Genomic DNA, 11,926 nt, shown 5'->3' on the forward strand with positions numbered 1-11,926 from the left:
AATAGGCCATAGTGGCGAAATGATTACAATTTAGCAATTAAACACTGAAGTGATAGATGTGCAGAAGATAAATGTGCAAGTAGAGATACTGGGGTGCAAAACATAAATAAATAACAGTATGGGGATGAGGTAGTTGGATGGGCTTTCTACAGATGGGCTATGTACAGGTGCAGTGATCTGTGAGCTGATCTGACAGCTGGTGCTTAAAGCTAGTGAGGGAGATATGAGTCTCCAGCTTCAGTGATTTTTGCAATTCGTTCCAGTCATTGGCAGCAGAGAACTGGAAGGAAAGGCGGCCAAAGGAGGAATTGGCTTTGGGGGTGACCAGTGAAATATACCTAATGGAGCGTGTGCTACGGGTGGGTGCTGCTATGGTGACCAGTGACTATAAGAAGGTATCCAAACCCCCCAAAAACATGGATTATAGGCAATATCCATGCTGGGCTAAAGGCAAGAGCTACCGCTTACAAAGAACGGGACACAGACAAGGCCCAGACTTAGAAAGCCCGCTACGAGCTCTGACGAGACATCAAACATGAAAGAGGACAATATAGGAGGAAGGTGGAATCCTATTACATCGGCTCTGACACTAGTCGTATGTGGCAGGGCTTGCAGACGATAACAGATTACAACTATGAGTTATAAAAGTTAAAAGTTTTAAACAGGTAAACACTCGCAAGGCCGCCGGGCCAGATGGAACACCAGGGTGCGCTCTCAAAGCGTACGAAGACCAGCTGCCAAGTGTCTTCATTGACATTCTCAATCTCTCCTTGTCCCAGTCTGTAATTATGCTTGAAAGGCTGGTCATAACACACATCAACACCTTCATCCCAGATACCTTACCCACTCCACTTCCTGACAGTCCGTTCCCAGGTGGTGACGGTAGGCAACAACACCACTCCACGCTGACCCCAATACCATTATCAGGTTGTTTGACGACACAACGGTGGTAGGCCTGATCACTGACGGCAATGAGAGGTCAGAGAGCGGGTCAAGAGCTTCAATACAGCCCAATACATCACTGGGATCGAGCTCCCTGCCATCCAATACCTTTGTATCAAGCGGCGTCAGAGGAAGGACTGAAATTTACATTTACATTACATTTAAGTCATTTAGCAGATATTGCCAAAGACTCCAGCCACCTAAGCCATAGACTGTTCACTCTGCTACCTCTGACAAACGATACCAGAGCATTGGCTCTCGGACCAACAGGCTCCGAGACAGGTTCTACCCTCAAGCCATAAGACTGCTAAATAGCCATAAGACCGCTAAATAGCCATAAGACTGCTAAATAGCCATAGGAATACTAAATGGTTAATTAAATGGTTACCCAGACTATATTGCACTGACTCTATGCACACTCAACTATACATACACACTACTGTAAATAAACATTCACTCACTCACACACACACACACTACACTGACACATATCATATGCTGCTGCTACTCTGATCTTTATTTACTCTTATTATTATCTATCCTGATGCCTAGTCACTTTACCCTGCCTCCATGTACATATCTACCTCTAATACCTTATTATTATCTATCCTGATGCCTAGTCACTTTACCCTGCCTCCATGTATCCTGATACCTATCTACCCTGCCTCCATGTACATATCTACCTCTAATACCTTATTATTATCTATCCTGATGCCTAGTCACTTTACCCTGCCTTCATGTACATATCTACCTCTAATACCTTATTATTATCTATCCTGATACCTAGTCACTTTACCCTGCCTCCATGTACATATCTACCTCTAATACCTTATTATTATCTATCCTGATGCCTAGTCACTTTACCCTGCCTCCATGTACATATCTACCTCTAATACCTTATTATTATCTATCCTGATGCCTAGTCACTTTACCCTGCCTTCATGTACATATCTACCTCTAATACCTTATTATCTATCCTGATGCCTAGTCACTTTACCCTGCCTCCATGTACATATCTACCTCTAATACCTTATTATTATCTATCCTGATGCCTAGTCACTTTACCCTGCCTTCATGTACATATCTACCTCTAATACCTTATTATTATCTATCCTGATGCCTAGTCACTTTACCCTGCCTCCATGTACATATCTACCTCTAATACCTTATTATTATCTATCCTGATGCCTAGTCACTTTACCCTGCCTTCATGTACATATCTACCTCTAATACCTTATTATTATCTATCCTGATGCCTAGTCACTTTACCCTGCCTCCATGTACATATCTACCTCTAATACCTTATTATTATCTATCCTGATGCCTAGTCACTTTACCCTGCCTTCATGTACATATCTACCTCTAATACCTTATTATCTATCCTGATGCCTAGTCACTTTACCCTGCCTCCATGTACATATCTACCTCTAATACCTTATTATTATCTATCCTGATGCCTAGTCACTTTACCCTGCCTTCATGTACATATCTACCTCTAATACCTTATTATCTATCCTGATGCCTAGTCACTTTACCCTGCCTCCATGTACATATCTACCTCTAATACCTTATTATTATCTATCCTGATGCCTAGTCACTTTACCCTGCCTCCATGTACATATCTACCTCTAATACCTTATTATTATCTATCCTGATGCCTAGTCACTTTACCCTGCCTCCATGTACATATCTACCTCTAATACCTTATTATTATCTATCCTGATGCCTAGTCACTTTACCCTGCCTTCATGTACATATCTACCTCTAATACCTTATTATTATCTATCCTGATACCTAGTCACTTTACCCTGCCTTCATGTACATATCTACCTCTAATACCTTATTATTATCTATCCTGATACCTAGTCACTTTACCCTGCCTTCATGTACATATCTACCTCTAATACCTTATTATTATCTATCCTGATACCTAGTCACTTTACCCTGCCTTCATGTACATATCTACCTCTAATACCTTATTATTATCTATCCTGATGCCTAGTCACTTTACCCTGCCTCCATGTACATATCTACCTCTAATACCGTAATATTATCTATCCTGATACCTAGTCACTTTACCCTGCCTCCATGTACATATCTACCTCTAATACCTTATTATTATCTATCCTGATGCCTAGTCACTTTACCCTGCCTTCATGTACATATCTACCTCTAATACCTTATTATTATCTATCCTGATGCCTAGTCACTTTACCCTGCCTTCATGTACATATCTACCTCTAATACCTTATTATTAGTATCTATCCTGATGCCTAGTCACTTTACCCTGCCTCCATGTACATATCTACCTCTAATACCTTATTATTATCTATCCTGATACCTAGTCACTTTACCCTGCCTTCATGTACATATCTACCTCTAATACCGTAATATTATCTATCCTGATACCTAGTCACTTTACCCTGCCTTCATGTACATATCTACCTCTAATACCTTATTATTATCTATCCTGATGCCTAGTCACTTTACCCTGCCTCCATGTAAATATCTACCTCTAATACCTTATTATTAGTATCTATCCTGATGCCTAGTCACTTTACCCTGCCTTCATGTACATATCTACCTCTAATACCTTATTATTAGTATCTATCCTGATGCCTAGTCACTTTACCCTGCCTCCATGTACATATCTACCTCTAATACCTTATTATTATCTATCCTGATACCTAGTCACTTTACCCTGCCTCCATGTACATATCTACCTCTAATACCTTATTATTATCTATCCTGATACCTAGTCACTTTACCCTGCCTTCATGTACATATCTACCTCTAATACCTTATTATTATCTATCCTGATACCTAGTCACTTTACCCTGCCTTCATGTACATATCTACCTCTAATACCGTAATATTATCTATCCTGATACCTAGTCACTTTACCCTGCCTTCATGTACATATCTACCTCAAATACCTTATTATTATCTATCCTGATGCCTAGTCACTTTACCCTGCCTTCATGTACATATCTACCTCTAATACCTTATTATTATCTATCCTGATGCCTAGTCACTTTACCCTGCCTTCATGTACATATCTACCTCTAATACCTTATTATTATCTATCCTGATGCCTAGTCACTTTACCCTGCCTTCATGTACATATCTACCTCTAATATCTTATTGTTATCTATCCTGATACCTAGTCACTTTACCCTGCCTCCAATACCTCGTACCTCTGCAGAGTATAGAGTCCCTGTATATAGCTTCATTATTGTGTATTCTATTCCTTTTGCATTATAATTTATTTATTCGGCACATGTGACAAATCACTTGACAGGATACATGGACACTCTTACTGACAGTTGTGGCTGCTTGGCGTGATGTATTGTTGTCTCTACCTTCTTGCCCTTTGTGCTGTTGTCTGTGCCCAATAATGTTTGTACCATGTCTTGTGCTGCTACCATGCTGGGCTGCTGTCATGTTGTGTTGCTACCATGTCGTTGTCATGTTGTGTTGTTACCATGTTGTGTTGCTACCATGCTATGTTGTTGTCTTACCATGTTGTTGTCATGTTGTGTTATCATGTTGTGCTGCTACCATGCTATGTTGTTGTCTTACCATGTTGTTGTCATGTTGTGTTATCATGTTGTGTTGCTATCATGCTATGTTGTTGTCTTACCATGTTGTTGTCATGTTGTGTTACCATGTTGTGTTGCTACCATGCTATGTTGTTGTCTTACCATGTTGTTGTCATGTTGTGTTATCATGTTGTGTTGCTACCATGCTATGTTGTTGTCTTACCATGTTGTTGTCATGTTGTGTTACCATGTTGTGTTGCTACCATGCTATGTTGTTGTCTTACCATGTTGTTGTCATGTTGTGTTGCTACCATGTCGTTGTCATGTTGTGTTGTTACCATGTTGTGTTGCTACCATGCTATGTTGTTGTCTTACCATGTTGTTGTCATGTTGTGTTATCATGTTGTGTTGCTACCATGCTATGTTGTTGTCTTTATACGTCTCTCTTTATATAGTGTTGTGGTGTCTCTCTTGTCGTGATGTGTTTTGTCCTATATTTTATTTCGTATTTTTAATCCCAGTCCCCGTCCCCACAGGAGGCCTTTTGGTAGGCCGTCATTGTAAATAAGAATTTGTTCTTAACCGACTTGCCTAGTTAAATAACGGTTCAAAAATAAATACATAAAATAGGAGGTGAGTGGTCACTTTTCCCAAAGCACGCCCCTGGGCCTGTACTCCTACATATGTGATCAGAACATGCACCCAATGCACTCTAGTAAACAACACACAAATACTCACAATTCACTAAAATGTATGTATATCCAATGGACTCAAATAAATATATGAACCCAATGCACTGAAAAGAATGGATAGAGTCAATGCACTGGAATGAATGGATAGAGTCAATGCACTGAAACAAATGGATAGAGTCAATGCACTGGAATGAAGCCATTATTTCCGTAAAGTAAACCTCTGACATTTGAGATAATGTATTGCAAAGGATTCCGCCAGCCTCAATATTTCCCTTGAGAATAAATCCCTCTATAATAGTTGCTTCGAAAGGATGAAGTCAGTGTGGTTAGTGAGCAATACAATGCAACGACCCACACAACTTTGAAGAAATGCCTTCCCTACTGTAGTGTTAGTTTACTGTAGCCTAACAGACAAGGGCGTCATGTACCCCAAACATCTAAGGGGGCACAAAGTACATTGGATGGCTGGTGGGTGATCTGGATTAATGCTAACTAGCATTAGCACAATGACTGGAAGTCTATGGTATCTACTAGCATGCTAGCAGTTACCATAGACTTCGTTATTGCGTTAACGCTGCACTCAAAGACATAAAAATGGTATCTACGAGTCAATCTGACTCTGGAGAAGTAGATAAAGATATCTAAGCATACCTCTTGAGCTGTCTGTATCCTCCTGACTACTTAAAACCAAAATATTAACTAAATATGCTTCTCTACATCTCCGCTAAAAATCTGCGTAAAATATTGAAAAGAATGTAAGTCTTATTCAGTACATTTAGTAACTGCTTGCTTTCTAAAGTCTAACAACCTTGCCAACAGGCCAGCTAAAATAGTTGGATTGATAGCCTGAAATGGCTTCTTGATAGCTAGTCATGAGGTTGGGAGATTGGGAACCCATCTGGGCTAGATGAAACCAACTTGAAAAAATTGCTAGTTGGCTAGTAGTATTACAGAGAAACAACAACAACAACATTCTAAAAACATTGTGTATATTTTGTATTTATTTAAACAGGACAAATCTGAGGGGGCACATGCCCCTGTGCCCCCTATGGGCGTGACACCTCTGCTAACAGTCACACAGCAATGTACTTGAAGCTCTTTGAACAAAGACACTCTGCTCTCTTTGAAAAGAGTGAGTCTCAAAATATAGAGATTTGAACGAGAGACGAGGAGAGGAGGTGTGTGAGGCCTCTGCTGCAGCTGTCTGTTTCTTTGCCCTCTGCCGCGGAGGCTTCAAAACATATTTGAACAGTGGCTGTCTCTCCTGAAAGACAGAGAGGGAGCGCTCTCAGAGTCTCTGTCTGTTTGTGCACCGTCCCCGTGAGAGCAGCGCAGAGTTAGAATCCACAATCAGCAAACAAACAGAGGCAGGCAGGCAGGCATACACACACACACACACACACACACACACACACACTGCACATATACTGTATAACTACACATACACACCAGAGGAGGCTGGTGGGAGGAGCTATTGGAGGATGGCCTCGTTGTAATTGCTGGAATTGGATAAATGGAGTCAAATATGTGGTTTCCATAGGTTTAATAGCGTTCCATATATTCCATTCCAGCTATTACAATGAGCCCGTCCTCCTATAGCTCCTCCCACCAGCCTCCTCTAACACACACACACACACTCTTTCCTGAGCCCTGCAGGCTGACAGAGATGTCAGTATTGAGGCAGTGACCTGACCAGAGGCTCCAGCACTTCTAGAGACTAACTGAAGAGGAGGACGGGGAGGTGTGTGGGTTTGTCTGTGTGTGCAGCCTGGTCTCATAGTGTCCCAATATAAACCTGGGATACTGAAATTAGTATGATATTTTATGTTTGGTATGGTTACATAAAACAGATGGTTATTTAAGGAAAAAATGAAAGTCAGGTGGTTGGTCGGGGTGGATGAGTGGGTGTATAACGCGAATGTCTAGCAACCCAAAGGTTGCAAGTTCTAATCTCATCACAGATGACTTTAGCATTTGAGTTACTTTGCAACTACTTAGCATGTTAGCTAACCCTTCCCCTAACCCAACTCCAAAACATAAACCTAACCTTAACTCTAACCCCTAACTCCTAGCCTGGCTAACATTAGCCAGCTAGCTAACGTTAGCCAGCTAGCCAGAATTCACAACATATCATAGGTTTGGCAGATCGTAACATATGGTACGTTTTGCAAACTTGGCACATATAATACGAAATTGCTGTTCCTGTACCCAAGAAGGCAAAGATAACTGAACTGAATGACTATCTGTTATCATGAAGTGCTTTGAGAGAGTAGTCAAGGATTATATCACCTCCACCTTACCTGTCACCCTAGACCAGGGGTGGTCAAACTTTTTGGCTCAAGGGCCACATCGGGATTTTGAAATTCAACGGAGGGCCGCATTTTTTTGTAATGTCTCGTGGGCTGGATTGAAGTGCCCCCACTTGCCCTAGACCCACTGCAATTTGCAATAGATCCACGGACGATGCAATCACCATCACACTGCACACTGCCCTATCCCATCTGGACAAGAGGAATACCTATGTAAGAATGCTGTTCATTGACTATAGCTCAGCATTCAACACCATATTACCCTCCAAGCTCATCATTAAGCTTGAGGCCCTGGGTCTCAAACCCCGCCCTGTGCCACTGGGTCCTGGACTTCCTGACGGGCCGCCCCCAGGTGGAAGGTAGGAAACAACATCTCCGCTTTGCTGATCCTCAACACTGGGGCCCCACAAGGGTGCGTGCTCAGCTCCCTCCTGTACTCCCTGTTCACCCATGACTGCATGGCCATACACGCCTCTAACTCGATCATCAAGTTTGCAGACGACACAACAGTAGTAGGCTTGATCACCAACAACTACGAGACAGCCTACTGTATATGGAGGAGGTGAGGGCACTCGGAGTGTGGTGTCAGGAAAACAACCTCTCACTCAACATCAACAAAACAAAGGAGATGATCGTGGACTTCAGGAAACAGCGGAGGAAGCACCCCACTATCCACATCGATGGGACAGCAGTGGAGAAGGTGGAAAGTTTTGCGTTCCTCGGCGTACACATCACAGACAAACTGAAATGGTCCACCCACACAGACAGTGTGGTGAAGAAGGCGCAACAGCGCCTCTTGAACCTCAGTAGGCTGAAGAAATGTGGCTTGTCACCTAAAACCCTCACAAACCTTTACAGATGCACCATTGAGAGCATCCTGTTGGGCTGTATCACCACCTGGTACGGCAACTGTATCGCACACAACCGCAGGGCATTCCAGACGGTGGTGCGGTCTGCACAACGCATCACCGGGGGCAAACTACCTCCCCTACAGGACACCTACAGCACCCGATGTCACAAGAAGGCCAGAAAGATCATCAAGCACAACAACCACCCGAGCCACTGCCTGTTCACCCCGCTACCAACCGAGAGACTGAAAAATAGCTTCTATCTCAAGGCCATTAGACTGATAAACAGCCATCACTAACACAGAGAGGCTGCTGGCTACATACAGACTTGAAATCATTGGCCACTCTAACATATAGTAATAATGATGTTTACATATCTTGCATTACTCATCCCATATGTATATACTGTATTTTATACCATCTACTGCATTTTGCCTATATCGCTCGGTCATTGCTTATCCATATATTTATATGTACATATCTTTATTCCATCCCTTTACTTAGATTTGTGTGTATTAGGTAGTTGTTGTGGAATTGTTAGATTATTTGTTGATATTGCTGCACTACAAGCACAAGCATTTCGTTACACTCGCAATAACCCCCAATGGTGGAACAAACTCCCTCACGACGCCAGGACAGCGGAGTCAATCACCACCTTCCGGAGACACCTGAAACCCCACCTCTTCAAGGAATACCTAGGATAGGATAAAGTAATCCTTCTCACCCCCCCCCTCAAAAGATTTAGATGCACTATTGTAAAGTGGCTGTTCCACTGGATGTCATAAGGTGAATGCACCAATTTGTAAGTCGCTCTGGATAAGAGCGTCTGCTAAATGACTTAAATGTAAATGTAAATAACCATGTGTACGTGACAAATACAATTTGATTTGAAATGGATGATGGACATCCACAAAATAACACATACCATACAAAATGTAACATATCATACTAATTGGAGTGTCTCGGATTTTCTTACAAAATAATACAAAATCCTCTAAGACCAGGTTGGTGCGTCCATCTGTGTGTGTCTGTTCTGGAACTTGACAGCAGCTTGCCACTCACAGGCATTAATTGTGATAAGCTGTCAGTGCAGGCCTTGGGGTGGACAATGGAGGAATTGCTTATTTTAACCAGTTTTGTAAATCAGACTTCATTGTACATGGACCGGATGGACGAAAAGAAAACTCACACTATTTGCCTCTGGATTTCGGCTCGTTTCAGGGATGGTTGACCCTTTGAATCGGGCGAGCGAGAAAATTTCCCATGTTATTTTATTACATAAAATATAATTGTCCATTAGCTTGGTTAACTATGACTGTGTCCCAAATGGCACCCTATCCATTACATAGTGCACTACCAAGCTCTGGTCCGAAGTTGTGCACCACATAGGGAATAGGCTCTTTTGGGACACGGCCTGCCTCACTGATATCTGTACCGAATAGATACCGTTATTCATTTCTCACACTAGGACTCTGTTGTCTCTTGAGGAATATACTGCAATAATTCTGAATGAAGTCCATGGCCAGCTGGGTTTTCAGGGCCAAACGCCACGTGGCCCTTAATGCACTTCTCTAGTCCCACGAGTCACTGCTATAACCTCTACACCACATGACGCCGCCCTACAACAAAACACCCACAAACGACTCCTTCTGCTCTCACTCACTCTCTGCTGGGTTCTGATCATATCAAATGTCTTCCTTTCCTTTCATCCTCTTCTCTGACTCTTTCTGCTCCACCGTTCCTTCTCTTTCTGGTCTAGGTCTCTGAGGGAGAGGAGGCAGTAGTGATGTGTGTGTGTGTGTGTGTGTGTGTCAGGCCGTGTCTAGACTTGACAGTTCATGCAGCTTCAGTATTCTGATCATGGAATTCCAAACACGTCGTGCATCTTCACCTACTTTGAAATGTGTCTACCGTATCCCTTTTCCTGCGGTATATTCAAATGCCAGTATGTATTCTACAAATGGTGGAATAGGCTAAATATGATAATAACACAACAACAACAACTGACGGCAGTAGCTACTGTAGCAAACTAACCAGCTAACCTCTGTGTCTAGCCAGCAAGCAACACTAAAGGGATTGCAAATGGGTTAGCATAACTATATATGTTTAGCTAGCTGGATAGCATTTCCTCCAACGTTATAATGAAAAGGTGTGTCTCGGTCCAAAAACACACGTTTTCTGGAGACTTGTGGGAGGAGTGCTGATGATGTTGCCCACTGTATGCGCTTTCGGTAGCCTGACTGCATCCAGACTGAGGAGAAATCCACACACAATGCATCCCTGACCACCTCCTAAAGTGGTCCGTCAGATCTGAACACAATCACACCACAAAGCCACTTTTGTCTATTCAATGCAGTCTTCACGTTCTGATAGCAGAAGTCGCATGTAAGTGTTGGGTTGCTTATCTTTCCCCCACCTTCTTGGTTGTTCTTTGATCGTCTATGAGTGTAGACACAACCTCAGTGTACTAATGTGTGGGTGTGTGTGTGTGTGTGTGTGTGTGTGTGTGTGTGTGTGTGCGTGCGCATGTACACATTTGACTATTACTGTGAGTTTCCAAAAGCACTCAAAAGAGTAGTAAACCAACACAAATTCAGAGAAGTGAGGACATTTTGCCAGTCCTCACTTGTAAAAATGCTATTTTAGTGTTAGGTTTAGAATTAGGGTTAGGGGTGAGGTTTAGGGTTAGGCTTAGGGTTTGGTGAAAATAGAAGTTGGGAAGTGAATGGGAATCAATTGTTATTCAGCACTGAGTATACCAAACATTAAGAACAGCGGCTCTTTCCATGACAGGCTGACTAGGTGAATCCAGGGGAAAGCTATGACCCCTTATTGATGTCACTTGTTAAATCCACTTCAATCAGTGCAGATGAAGGGGAGGAGACATGTTAAAGAAGGATTTTTAAGCCTTGAGACATGGATTGTGTATGTGTGCCATTCAGAGGGTGAATGGGCAAGACAAAATATTTAAGTGTCTTTGAACAGAGTATGGTAGTAAGTACCAGGCGCACCGGCTTGTGTCAAGAACTGCAACGCTGCTGGGTTTTTCACGCTCAACAGTTTCCCGTGTGTATAAAGAATGGTCCACCAACCAAAGGACATCAAGCCAACTTGACACAACATGGGCCAGCATCCCTGTGTATTTGTGTCTGTATATGTAAGTGTGCAATCACAACAAGCCATGGGGTGCAGGCAGTCAGGCAGTGCAGGCAGTCAGGCAGCTGGGAGGCTAGCATGTAAGCCCCATAGAGCAGCGTGTCTTAAAGTATGGGTTGTGACGCAAAGTTGGTCGCGTACCTGTTAACTTCTTCGATATAGAGGACGCTCTTTTAATTTTTGGATGAAAAACGTTCCCGTTTTAAACAAGATATTTTGTCACGAAAAGATGCTCGACTATGCATATAATTGACAGCTTTGGAAAGAAAACACTCTGACGTTTTCAAAACTGCAAAGATATTGTCTGTGAGTGCCACAGAACTGATGTTACAGAAAAACCCAGATAAAAATACAATCAGGAAGTGCCGCATTTTTTGAAACCGCCTCATAGCAATGACTCCTTATATGGCTGTGGAGGAGCTAGGAGTCAGCTTACC

Source organism: Oncorhynchus nerka, linkage group LG18 (genome assembly GCF_034236695.1).
Source record: "Oncorhynchus nerka isolate Pitt River linkage group LG18, Oner_Uvic_2.0, whole genome shotgun sequence".
Classification (NCBI taxonomy): domain Eukaryota; kingdom Metazoa; phylum Chordata; class Actinopteri; order Salmoniformes; family Salmonidae; genus Oncorhynchus; species Oncorhynchus nerka.